Source organism: Oxyura jamaicensis, chromosome Z (genome assembly GCF_011077185.1).
Source record: "Oxyura jamaicensis isolate SHBP4307 breed ruddy duck chromosome Z, BPBGC_Ojam_1.0, whole genome shotgun sequence".
NCBI lineage: Eukaryota > Metazoa > Chordata > Aves > Anseriformes > Anatidae > Oxyura > Oxyura jamaicensis.
In genome coordinates this window covers 11,594,424-11,608,366 of record NC_048926.1, presented here as the reverse complement: position 1 = coordinate 11,608,366, position 13,943 = coordinate 11,594,424, and the positions used below count along the sequence as shown (strand labels likewise).

The window sequence follows — 13,943 nt, the reverse complement described above, 5'->3', positions numbered from 1 at the left end:
TTTTTTTTTTTTTTTTTTTTTTTTTTTTTTTTTTTTTTGGAAAATTGTATTTGGTCAAATGTAGACAGCATTCAGTTTCATAGTTACAGATAGTAGGATCATAGGTTAAAAACTTTAGGTGAAACTTAAAACCAGGGTTCAATCCTAATAAGATTACTTGGGCCTTTTAAAGATGTGAGATGCCAGGTGATTTTTTTTTTCTTTTTCTCTAATAAAAACTAGATTTGACCTTTTGCTTCTTTGTAACAAGCATACCAGTCATAACTCCTGTCTCATGTTCCCCTTGTATCTCAGATTTAACTGAGATTTAACCGTACTTCAAATTTCACTTCATTTGGCTGAAGTTTTAGCATATACACCGTTGTCAACAATATTTTACTTCCCAGCATGAAAAGTAGTAGGTGTGCATTCTGTCAAACTCAGATCTTTCTCATTTTATTTTCATGGAAATTACGCATGTTATACTGTTATTAAGTGACATATGCAGGATTAGGATACTTTTCCAAACTTTTACCTTTACAATAAAATGTCCCCTTCACAATCTCACTATAAAGATTTGCACTTTAAAATATTAAGGGGAAGAGAAAAACAACAAATGAACAAAAAATACAGCAGACCATGGATATACTTCCATAATACCTGTACAATGAAAAATTAAATTTCATAGATTGTGTCTACCATTAAAAATAAGCATGATCAGACATCCTTCCTGACACTCTTACCAGGATAAGTTGTGATTTGCATACCATGGACACCAAAATGTTCCTTCACCTCCTCTATAAATCACATAGAATCACAGAACTGTAGGGGTTGGAAGGGACCTCAAGAGATCATCAGGTCCAACCCCCCTGCCAAAGCAGGTTCCCTAGAGCAGGTTGCCCAAGTGGGCATCCAGACAGGCCTTAAATATCTCCAGAGATATCTACCCCTCACCGTGAAGAAGTTCTTTCGCATGTTGGTGCAGAGCTTTCTGTGATCCATTTTTTGTCCATTGCCTCTTGTCCTGTCCCCACAAACCACTGAAAAGAGGTTGGCCAAATCTCTCTGCCTCCCACGCTTAAGATATTTATAAACATTGGTAAGATCCCCTCTCAGTCTTCTTTTCTCCAGGCTGAACAGACAGTGGCCCTCCGCTGGACTCTTTCCAGGAGAACCCTGTCTTTTCTGTACCGGGGAGCCCAGAACTGGACATAGTACTCCAGGTGAGGCCTGACCAGGGCAGAGTAGAGGGGGAGGATCACCTTGACCTGCTGGCCTCACTACTTTTAAAGCACGCCAGGATCCCATTAGCCCTCTTGGCCACCAGGGCGCACTGCTGGTTCATGGTCAACCTGTTGTCCACCAGGACCCCAGGTCCTTCTCTGCAGAGCTCCTCTCCAGCAGGTCATCCCCCAGCCTGTACATGCAGTTGTTCCTTCCCAGGTGCAGGACTCTACACTTGCTCTCATTAAACTTCATTTGGTTTCTTCCTGCCCGTCTCTCCAGCTGGTCCAGGTCTCACTGAATGGCAGCACAGCCTTCTGGCATGTCTGCCACTCCTCCCAGCTTTGTATCATCGGCGTACTTGCTGAGGATGGACACTATTCCCTCATCAAGATCATCGATGAAGATGTTGAACAAGACCAGACCCAGCACCGGCCCCTGGGGAACACCACACTAATCACAGAAACTGAGCATGAGCAGTCATGAGCAGAGCCTTCGACAGCATGGCAGAGGCACGATGATGCAGCACATGGAGGAGTTTCATATATAGCACAGTTAGATGCAAGAAATGTGTTTCCAGAGCCATTCATTTGGTGCAGTCCATAAACATCCATTTTCCAAACTCATCCTTACCCCAAGCAACCTCCATCATACTCTATAGCACTGGAAATGATCTCCAGCTACCAAAGAACAAAGAATTCTTGCTTTAGCTTCTCCAGCACATGCTCTCTCAGAGGGTTTGAGGGGAAACAGCAGACAATGCAGGGAAAAGAGGTGCTGAAATCTAAGTTTTTGTTTCCTTTCTCCATGTTTTTCATTGCAGTTATGACTTAATTTCACACATTTTCAGTATAATTTATTTTATTGGCAAAGTATGTCCTTGGTCTCTCTTTTTAGACATGACTCAAATGTTCTGGTGATCTTCTCATGATCATCACTGTTTAATGATGTTTCATGGACATATTCCAATAACATTGGTTCAAAACACATGAAAGCTGAAGCAAACAACACCATCTTCATTGTGATTTTTGTCAAACCACTTGTGACAAGTTATATAAAAGCTTATTTCTTTGTGTCTTTTTCAGTTGGAAGTATTTAGAATCTTACTTAAAATAATACTGAACTGAAAAAATATTTCAAGCTTTTATAACTACAGGGATAGAGGGTAGAACACTCTGCTTTGTGGTAGCTGCCAGAACTTGGATTCTTGAGGGGCTCTGGTGTTAGATATTTATAGAAGGAAAAGGGCATTCTGAGGGGAGATAAAAAGTTTAATTTATTTGCAGTTTACCTGGAAGAATGAGGAGGGATGTCTTGGCAATAGTACAGAAGAGAAAAAAAAAAAAAAAAAAAAAAACAGCTGATCACTATCTTTAAAACATCTGTTCCATATGGAAGGACCATAACATCTCTTTTTGATCTTCTCTTTCCTAAACTGAGCAAACTTAACTTTTGAACCTGTCTTGGGGGACGTGCTTCCAGACTCTTGTTCTTCCCTTCTGAACTCTCCAGTTTATCTGCTTTTCTCTCAAAACATAATGCTCAAATCATACCTCGTGCTCCAATGGAGCAGAGAGGACTATTACTCATACCTGACATAAAGCACTTCTACTAATATAACTGCATCACGTAGCTCACTCGCCTTTAGTTTGTGGCTAGTTAGGATGACCAAAATAGTTCCAGCAGAGCTATTCTGTACAGTATTCTGCTTTCCTCTGCTTTTTATAGTTTCCTGTATGCCAAAGCACTGCACATTATTAAACTGGTTGACTTCCAACTACCTCTTGTGTTCATTATGATGTTGAAACTGTCCCCCATGATCTCCTTGTGTCTAAATTGGAGAGACGTGGATCTGACAGATGGACCACTCAGTGGTCCTGGAGTGCTGCACCCGGCTCTTGGGCCCCCAACACAAGAAGGGCATTGACTTATTGGGACGAGTCCAGAGGAAGGCCATGAAGATGACCAAAGGGCTAGAGCACCTCTCCTATGGAGACAGGCTGACGAGTTAGGGGTGTTCAGCCTGGAGAGGAAAAGGCTCTGAGGAGAACTTGCAGCGGCCTTCCAGTGCCTAAAGGGGGCTGTAGGATAGCTGGGGAGGGACTTTTTGTCAGGGGTTGGAGTGATAGGACAAGGCTGAATGGCTTTAAACTTAAAGAGGGTAGGTTTAGATTAGATGTAGGGAAGAAATTCTTTACTCAGAGGGTGATGAAGCACTGGCACAGACTGCCCAGAGAAGCTGTGAATGCCCCATTTCTGGAAGTGTTCAAGGCCAAACTGGATGGGACATTGGGCAGCCTGGGCTGGTGGGAGGTGTCCCTGCCCGGAGCTGCTGTCTAAGTACATTGTTTTCAAACACTGATGCCCATTTCATCAATGACACAAGCATTTGGTAAGTTAATGCAGACTATACTATTGTAGACCTTTTCCTGACAAATTGTAGTCTTAAGTACACTTGTCATAGCACCCATGTCTCTCTGTTGTCTCCCCATTTGCTTGTCACAATTCTGGCCCTGTCTCCAAGTGATTCTCCCATACTCGAAGCTGCACCAGGAAAGCACTACATTGTTCATTGCACATAGCACATACTTATGCAGTCTGTGCTGCTAGGCTCTGTACTTAAAACTTTCCTTTTATATAAGTACTAAGGTCAATTACCCCTTTAAACAACGGTACAGTTTAATGTTGGCACCTAGGATAAATCACCTTTCTAGGTCACCCAAGCCCCATGTGCCATCTTGGGTGCAGCTGCCTTAGAATAAGGAATTTGTTACTAAAGTTCACCTGGAGCTGTTTTCTCTACTACACTGGAAATTATCACCCCCTCCACTCTCTTGGCATTTCTTCATATGAAGCCACTCCCTAGCCTGGTTCTGTCAGATGACCTACTTTAGCAGAAACACCTTTTCAACTCAAATCAAACTGACACAATGGGGATAGGTAGCAATTATACATGCAGTTGTCCTGGCATATCTGGTATCTGGCAGCAGGAGCCAGACAGACAGCTAGAGGCTGGAGACCAGTACCCAAAGTCCGTTGTTTCAGGCCAGCTGCTTCCAGAATGGATGTGATTTTGAGCAATTTTTTGCCCTTTTTTTTTTCTTTGATTCTCAACAGTTCAGTTGATTTAAGAAGCACAGTTGTAAACAAAACCTAGAAGAATCATCTACAAATTATGTTTATTCCATGTTGTTTGTAGGGACTATCTGTAACATGTCGAAGCAAATTTGAAACTTGCCTTGTTAAGAGATTTTGCCTCTCCATGAGTTAAGTCTTCTTTATCATCCACTCAGTCTCTTCCACCCTGTGGAACCTGCCCCCTGTTCCTGTCAATGCTGGGTGTTGCACAGCACTCCTCCATGTAAAGAATGGCCAACACAGACTTCTGGTTTTTTCTTAAGACAACACCAAATGGACCCCACCTTCAGCTTTGGTTGTACATATTCTAATCTTTATCTTCAGCCTTGAGCTTAATAAAGATAATAATTCCTCCTATCTTACTTACTTGTCACAACTGACCTATACAAAGACTATGCAGTCGACCTTTAAAAAAAAAAAAAAAAAAAAAAAAAAAAAAAAAAAAAAAAGAAAGAGAGAGAGCAGAGATTATTTGGGTTTCTGTCTGTGGTTATTCTTTTCTTAGATGCCTTTCCTACAGCCATGAGAACTGCAGTGTCTTAGATGGATACCAAGGATTGAAACCCTTGTTCTCTGTCTTCTGTCACATATGATGGACTTTGGTCTATATGAAGTCTCAAAGGATTCTTCGAACATAATATTTGTTGTTGTTACACAGTAAAGCACACATTTTTGGAGTATTTTGCGAATCTTAGCAGGTGAATTAATCCACACACTGACTTTCTCGCCAAATATGATTGAAAGAAGGAAAAAGAGAAAGCTTTATATCTTTAATTAATATAATTAATTAAACATTTTAAATTACTATCTGCTGCTTTAGAAAAAAAAATCTCTGCTTTTTACAATAGAAGCTATTTTATTCCATTAATGCATAGGTATTTATTCCATTTGTGCATAGGTTGCAATACCATCTACGTCTTAGGCAAAGTTCTGAATTAGGTTTTGAAGGCTTCTGTGGAGATAATGCAGATGTTTTCGTCCATCACACTGGGCTTTGATCATACAGTGCACATCTACATGACCATCTCTTGAGTCCAAATCTTGATACTTTGTAAATCAGTTGTTCATCTGATTTCCACATCGTGGCTGAAAATATTTATCTGCATGGCTTCAGGTAGGGACTAGAGTCCAAGCGCTCCACCAAGTTGTGCTACTAACAACAGTAGTAGGCACCATGAAGCTCTTTATATCTGGACCTGCTTGTTTTTCCACTACAATCTCTTGAAAGTTTACAGAAGGAAATATACAAAGTAACATTATTCCTTCATGTTTCTGGAATGTCTTCTGATAAAATGCTATGCAGCACATTTAGCCAACAGTTAAGTAAGCAGGTGCTTTTCAGATGAAGGGGGAAAAATGACCTGGTTCTTTTTTGACATTCATATGAACTGAATATATGGACAGTCCCTAATGTTCGAGCACTGTGCTTCTGAAAAGGGGGCGGCTGGTCAAGTTTATAATTAGTTTAAAAATGGAGATGGATCCATCTGTAAAAGGTATTTATTACATATGTTTTTGCATGGAGGGGCATATGATTGCTTCTGATGGCAGAGAAAGAGGTGTGATGAGCTTGGAGAATTTTTCAGCCCTGTGTTTCCTAAAACAACTTCAAAGTGTTTCTTGCATTCTCTGAAAAGCCAACAATAGTTCAAGAACTTGTTACATGACATCCCCAAATCAAGAAAAAAAAAATCATGTTACTGGAACAAGATCTGTCAATAGGATTAAAAATGTTTTCTTCCACCTTTTCACATTATTTACTCATTAATTAATATACAGGAGAAAAGACATAGGGAGACTTAAGTGCCGGCTCTAAGCAGTTTCTGCCTTCCCTCTCTGGCAGCTTGCTGCTCTCCTTGCAGATTTACAGCTCTGCCATACCAACACAACTGCAAATCACATCAACGAACTGACCTGGCTTAAAAAATAAGCCACATTTTCCATCAGAATATTCCTGAAGATGAATGAGTTCCTGGGCTGATGGTACGATGTAAACCAATACTGCCTGTAGTGATGAACATCCAGCCAAAGTGTAGAAAGCCTAGTTTCATTACAGTGTGAGACTTCTGTTGCATTCATATGGGAATAGATGTGAAAGTAGCACATCAGAATAGCTCCTGATGTCAGATATAACACATAACAGCAATCCAACACTGGTGGTTGATAGTGAGATGTCTGATCTCAACTCTGGCTTTGAGGAACACCATGACAGTATTTATAGCATTTGTTCTACAAACAACATGGGTATGTATTTTAGAGTTACTAAATCTAGTTTAGAAAACAGTCTTTGCTCTTCAAAGCCTTTAAGTGCTCTGGACAGAATTGTTGGAAAGGTACATTAGATGTTTGTATTTCAGCCCTTGCTACTTATCTCAAACTGTAGCTGATTCTTTGATGCAGACAAGTGCACATAAGAAACAAGATGGCCATTGTCCTGTGCATGTCAGAGGTGATCATCCAAGGCTGAATGAAGTCCAGGAAACCGCCCAAAGTAATTTCATTAGTAAATTCCCAGGGGCAAATTTTGCAGGTGTTGCAGGGAACAAGAAAGAAAAAAATCTCCACAAGTGGTCATGATAGCATCACTTTAATCCAGACTAACTTGATTCCCCTTCTAATTCAGTTCAGTTAGTTTCATGGTCTGTTTTATACCTAGCTATGATCTGCAAAGACAGAAATTGGTTACCTAAAGAAGTGAATTTTTCTGGTGTAGCCTGGGCAGAAAAGGAGGACAGTAATAATATTCCTCCTTGAACAACCATGACAAATACAATCTTTTTAGGCAAGAGAAAGGAAAGATAGCTTTTGCTCCATGAAAATACAACACTTCTGAGCAGTAAACTTGCAGAGCCCAAATCAAGTCAGTGGTGTCTGGCAAGTTGGCCTCTCATTTCTTCATTTCTGTGAAGATAAAGAGTGTTTATGAGAAGCACCTGTCCTCAATTATTCAAGACAGTGAAGACAGTGATCCTTTATATATATATATATATATAGGATGGCGATGTGTCCTGCTGTGTAGTGTATATTGCTGTTGCTCGAGGATTTTTAGAGCAAAGGATTAAATGGGCTATGATTTTTATTTTTATTTTTAACCTAGCAATAGGACCTGAACAAGATTTCATCCAAGGTATAATGTGGTAATTCCTATTAATTCATTATTGCTCTCAAAGTTTCAAGCATAGGTTTAATCTGTGAGCCCATAAAAAAGGAGCTTCTTTTGCAAACGCTTTCAAATGGAAAATTCCTTTTTTTTTTTTTTTTTTTTTTTTTTTGGTCATTTAAATCTTACTGCAAAAGTATATGATTCCATTGTTTTGTCCTTTTTGGTAATTCTGCTTTTTCTTGTAGTTCAGTAGATGACAAATTACTTGAACAGGCATCACTTTCCAATAGCAGAACCACACGGAATATTTTCAAGTGATAAAATACATTGAAATCCTGAACTTTGATGGTGGTTGAGTTTATACTTGGATTACATTTAAGAGTTTTACAGAGAATCCCCATATAAGTAAATAAAGAAAAAGCTTAAACTTAAATGACCGGCACTGATTAAAATCTCTGTTTTACAGCCCCTGTTAACTGTTTTCAACAGCACCGCAGTACAACTTCACAGCAGAGCATTGTATTGCTCACAGATTTTCAGTAAACCCAGAAGAGCACTGGCTCTTGTTTGCATGTGGTACAGAAAGACATCTGCACCACATCAATAACCATGCTATACAATCAGTGCACTTTTTCATTTGTGGGTTTATGAGTAATGCCATACTCTAATTGCCCTTGAGGCCTAACCCTCTTATTTCCGCTTGTGACCTGGGTTATGATCAGCCAGTCAGTCATTTCACATTTCCTCCTTGTCTTTCAGTGAAGCTTGCAAGCATTGCTCTGCCTCTGAGTGTTTGTCCACATTGCCTGGCTGCATGTTTGGCACTGCTTCAACACCGCGCAATGTCTTCTGTAGCACAACGCAGAGACGAGCCACATGCCAATTTTGTGGTGAGAATTCAGTGAGTCACGTCCAAATGGCTGTTCTTGGCTTTTGTTGGCGGCTAATTACCTTCAAAGTCAATGCTAACAATTGAAACTCAGCTGGTTCTTCTTAATACGGCCGTGTTAACAAATGAACCTATGTTTTCTGCTTGGCCTCTGAACTCTTACACCTTTACTTGTTCCACTCCTTGCTGTCAGTATAATTTCAGAGGCTACAGCTTGCAGATGTTGGATTGAGATATATTTATAGATAATCATCTATGCTCAATAAGAAGGCTGAATCCTCCTCAACCCAGTTTTAGAATTAAAATACCATGTAAATACAGCATACTTTCATAGTTAATAATCAGAACCAGTTAAAAATCACTCCAAATTAAACGTTGCCCAAAGTGAATACGAAAAGACTGTTTCCTGTTACCTAGGGTGATTTTTTTCTGTGAAGCATGTGAAGTGTTTCAAGAAAAGTATGGTAGGAGACAGACAGGAATCACTGTGCCTAGCTGACTCTGGAGCAGGTCCTGGAGAAGTGCCAGTGCCGTAATGTCTCAGGAGGAGGCAGAAGAATCTGTCCAGTTTTCCTCTGGGCTATACAAAGAAAACAAAAGAACCAGGACTTTGCAATGTTAATTTTGTTACCTCCATCCATCACAGTCTGGAGCAGCTGGGGTCCCCCCAAAGTCCTGGCCCAAAGCAAGTGCCTTCATGCCGGTGAAGCTGTGTATGTGCAATAGGGTACAGGGTTGGGGTGGCAGAAAAGTTGAGCTGAAGGGGGTAAACAGTGCAGATGTATCTTGCTAATAAGCAAGTTGCAATGGGATAGTGAACACACCAGGCAGATGAAATCTTGGTTTTAAGCTGTTAACATTTCGCTGCTGGTAGGAGCATCAGTCATCCAAAACTTGGAATTTGCATCTGGTTAAATGCAAGCATGTTTTCATGTATCCTTTCCTCACATACAGACTCTTCCTGCTCCCACTCTCACAACCCCAGTTTGAAGTGCTAAAATAAAAAGAAGTTGCCAGAATTTTTGGGGGGAGCTAAGGCATTGAATTTCCTTAACCATTAAGAGATATCCTTAATCTCTTGAGGAACAGCCAAGCTTTTCCAGCTGAATTTAGAAAATAAATAAAATAAAATAAAATAAAATAAAATAAAATAAAATAAAATAAATAAAAGCATGGTAGACTCCCATCCTGAAAACTTGAGTCCAAACTGCTGATGTTCAGCTAAAATTATAAGCAACTAAAACAGTGTCAGTGTATATATATATAACTGCCACACATAATGACATCATGTAAAGGGCAGTATCAGGTGGGCTTACTGATAGGAGGAGCTAAAACACTACAAAGGCTAAGATTTTTTATTGCTACATTTCTTGAAAACTATGGACCTTTTTTGTACTCATGTCTTTTTTTGGCTTTCCTTCATTTTGGAAACGAAAGGCATAGGTGTGGCAAAATTACTGCAGCAGCTGCAGACACACCTTAACTGCAGAAGTACAGGTAATTATTTTTTCATGAATATTAGTCATGGGACAGAAAAGAAAAAAGTGCTTTGTAATAAGCCCTAAAGCAACTGCTTCCATGCGGCAGTGGTGAGACTACCAAAAATAAATTAACTTCCAATAGAAATACAATTTTGTGCACAAAGTTCTCTCTTATTTTGAAACATTTCAAATCAGAAGATGATTTTCTCTGTTCTTCATAGAACCCGCAGTGCTTCTTCCTGCAGTTAACAGACAATAACCTTCTTGAGACACTTGGTGAGTTATTAGAAACTGAAAAGTGCTATACACAAATTGTGAAAATTTTAATGGTGTCATAGAAAAGAAACAAGAGTTCTCCTATTTTAAAATTAACATCAGTCTTTCCAAACTAGGCCTGTATTTCATTGTCAATGTGTCATACATTTCAGCATTCATTGCTAAGGTAGGGAGTTTATTGTTCATACAGACTAGGGCATTCATTGGAAAGCGAACATGGAGTGTAATTTCAGACACATTGTCTTGATGGACTGCTACTGTAAAACAGAGTTATTCTCACAACTTCTCAAGCAATCTATCTTCAGCTTTCTTTTACATAAAATATTCAGGGCTGATTTATCCCTGCCATAGATTGGTGGATTGACCTGAAAAGGAAGGGGAGAAGAAATGAGGTGTCTGCAAGTGCATTATGGAAGGGCTAAGGAGACATCTCTAGTTTAAGGTCATTACAGTTGTTCCTGCATGGAAGGGCAGTGCTTCAGGGAGTCTCTGAAGTCTCTGGATGCAAATGAAGATATGGATCCAGTCCTTTTGCTATAATTACGCAGGACACAGAAATAAGACAGTTATAAGACACACTTGCTGACTATGATTTATACACTATCAGTCCCAAGGTATTAATTTGGGCCATCTGGAAGTTGCTGTAACTCATACCAGTTGCCAGTAATCTAATTTTGATAAATCAGGACAAATATGTCCCTAACATATGTATAAGAAACTTACAGTCACATCTCTCTCATAATTCTTATACTGGTCTGGAGCCTACTAAGCCACTTCTGAGGAAGGTTTTTCTGGAAGCCATGGCAGCTCTCATTTTGCCTCAAATGTTCTATCTCTGCAAAGATTTCCTGAAGTGTTGTTTTTCACCATATTATCTCACATTCAGTATTACCTTGTAGATGTGAGGAAACATAGCAAGTACTGATTGGGTTATATTGGGATGTCTCTATATATATAGATAGGTAGGGCTGGGTTTTAGCCCCATAATTTATATACTTTAGGAGTACCTGCTTTCACAATACTCCCTGGGAACATGAGAAAAATGTATGAGTAATGGTGGGGTGTCAGTCTTTTTTATCCTAGGATCTGCTTTTGCATACTCAAGCAGCATATCTCTCATCTGGCTGAATTTCAGTGCATTTTCAGGACTAGTGGGAAAGGAAGGGTATGTGCAGCACTGTGTCACTGGCCATAGCGGACCATGACTTTAGCAGCACTAGTGGTGATCAGTGGTGTAGTGGAGGGATGACCTTGGGATCACCCTAGACCTCTGTTACGTTGCAGTTTGCCTTCCCAAATTTTGTTCCCCTCAGTCATAAAGAATATTCATCTGCCCACTTTACCTTGTTTCATGCTGTGAAGTGGAAGCTGTTGACAGCACCAGTAACTAGTTCTGCAAAGTGTTATTACTATATACTTGCTTAGGTTTTCTGTGTGTAATTTTATCATTTTTTACTTGTATACGTATCTACACAGAAGTTGTGTCAATTAAAAGACAGAACAAGTAAATATGACCCCTTTTTATTTTTTAGCATCAGATTTGTTCATCTTGATTTTTCATGCTGCAAATGTGGTGCATTTTCACATAACTATACAAAGGTAAGGCCAAGAAATGCGAAAAGAGACACACAGATCCTACATATAGCAATAAGAAATCCATTGTGTGTGTTCCAAAATATAAATTCCTTGAAATAACGAGAATAGATTTCTAGAAAAACAAGGAAAGAATTTGAAAGTCTGAATGGCACGATATATTTGCAGTACAGATGACACTAAAGTATTTCGTCTTTTCAGCCTCTAGGGGGGACTATGTTTTCAGCGAACCTGCCTGTGAATGATTTTCTTAATCTGCAGTAGGCAGTTCAGACTGTTGCTAACGCTAGCTGGAGAGAGTCAAGTGATTCTTGATTTGTGTATGAGTTATTTCTGTGGGGAAAATAGTCTATGTCCATAATGCCTTTAGTCCTAAAGGGCTAGTCTGAAGTCTCTGCTCTTGCTGCAGTCCACGGGCATTCTGCCTGCTACTGATTCATGATTGCAGGATTTGTTCCTATTAAAAAGCATTTATGTAGCTGAAAAAAAAGAATAACGTTGGTGGAGAAACACTGGATTTATAGCTATGGAAAGTACTGTAAGTGAACTAATGATGAGGTGGATTAAGTGACATTTTGAATTGGGATTAACGAGGAAATTCTCATGCATAACTTTTTGGCTCAGAAAAATAAATCACAGACTAGGATTCTACTTTATAAATTGCGTAAGGTGATGGGGAACGACTGAAACGTTTGTGACACTTGGGGCCTGCAGAAACATTGTGACTAAGGTTGAATGCAATTGCTCATGCAAGAAAGGACCACATACCGTGGGCCAAATCTTTTTCCAAAAGCATTGAAATCAGTCAACACTACTAGTGCTAAATAGTACTGGCTCAATGCTTTCCCGCCCCCCCCTTATACTGGCCGTGCTTCTCCCACTCTTATTCATTCCCAGCAGTACTTTTACCTCACAAGGAGCAGCCAGTGTGAAGGGTGGCAGCCTTGTGATTTATGGGCTTACTATCTCTTCCATCATGTTTACACAGCTTACACTCAAATAAGACAGCCAGAAGAGTATGGAGCTCACACGTAAAATGAAAAAGATATTCTGTTGGGGGAAAGGAGGGAATCAAAAGAGATCCTTCCAGATTTCGGTGCTGTAAACACATCTGTAGGGTCACCATAAAGCAGTGACTACAAAGGTCAGCATTTCAAAATGTGTCTTAAGAAAATGTTTTTGCAAGCTTTGTGGTGAAGATGGCTGGCATGTTGTATATTGTAACATTCTGCTTAATCTCCAGTATGTTATATGGAGTCATTTACAACTAAAAATGCCTGACATAACTTACAGCTCAGGAACACACAAAATGAGCTTCACCAGGGTGGGTGTTTATGTAATTTTCAAGGACACTCTGACGTTCGATTCAGTAATCAAATAAGACTACAGTAGAAGCACATTTCTCAGGAAGGCTACCCATCTTTACATTTGTGACTTTTTTTTTTTTATTATTTTACATAGCTCCATCAGATACATGCTCCTTAAAAAAAAAAAAAAAGATTTTTTTTTTAATGATTATTTCTGGGCATTGTATTATCTGGTGTTTTCATTCCACTTCCCGGTTGCAGTTGCACAAGCACTTACAGCTTTCTTTTCTTTTTAATCAAGGAACCTTAAAGGTGAGCAGATGGTCACCCCAGGAGCCCTGGTTTCCCATTCACGGACTGCACAGTGAAGGCAGCAACAACTGTGAGTTTACACATACTGCCCTGACAACGACCTCTGTGCTGAACTAAACAAACCCCTTCTGTAAAGTGAGGAGCCGTTTGCTCACCTTCCCGACACAAACCTGGCACTCGCGGAGCAAGCAGAAAGCATCAAACCACGCAGCCCTTGCTCCGGGTTTGAGGATGCGTACATAGAAAAATGTACACGCAGGGAGACATCCTTTAGGATTTTGCTGTCGAAAAGCATCAGGTGTCCAAAAGCCTCTTTCACATAAGACTTTGCATGCCTCACACTGACATTGTTCTTTATTCCAGAACAGGAGAGTCCATTTTCATATGGACCGTGACAAAATCTGATGCCTAGATCGGTAAGGAGAGCTGAACGGGGATGTGTTTGACATGCTCTGATTGGGCAGCGCTGTCAAGATAATCAGAAAAGTTAGCTTTCTTTTTTATTTTTTCCTCTGAGAAAATAATCTCAGAGCAACACTTGTCACAGGGGAAATCTGCACTGCTTGTGGCATGAGCCACCGTGAGTGGGAAGGGACTCAAAACTGTGCCTGGGCTCTCGGGGGGGGGGGGGGGGGGGGGGG

General features: G+C 40.0%; 2 long non-coding RNA genes across 3 annotated transcripts in view; one reads left to right on the top strand and one right to left on the bottom strand.

The window, feature by feature from the left end:
* The window catches only part of LOC118156567, a 754,908-nt gene that overhangs the window by 611,263 nt on the left and 129,702 nt on the right, over positions 1 to 13,943 (top strand). The gene's annotated exons all lie outside the window — the stretch shown is intronic.
* Positions 11,591 to 13,943, bottom strand: part of LOC118156566 — a 3,396-nt gene continuing 1,043 nt past the window's right edge. Inside the window, exons 2-4 of one of the 2 annotated variants that reach the window (XR_004746316.1) lie at positions 13,649 to 13,768; positions 13,458 to 13,515; positions 12,535 to 13,163 (exon numbers count right to left, since the gene is read on the bottom strand). This is a non-coding gene — a long non-coding RNA (uncharacterized LOC118156566). Of the gene's footprint in view, positions 12,163 to 12,534; positions 13,164 to 13,457; positions 13,769 to 13,943 lie in introns of those variants that run through there. The other variant, XR_004746317.1, reaches the window with a different exon arrangement.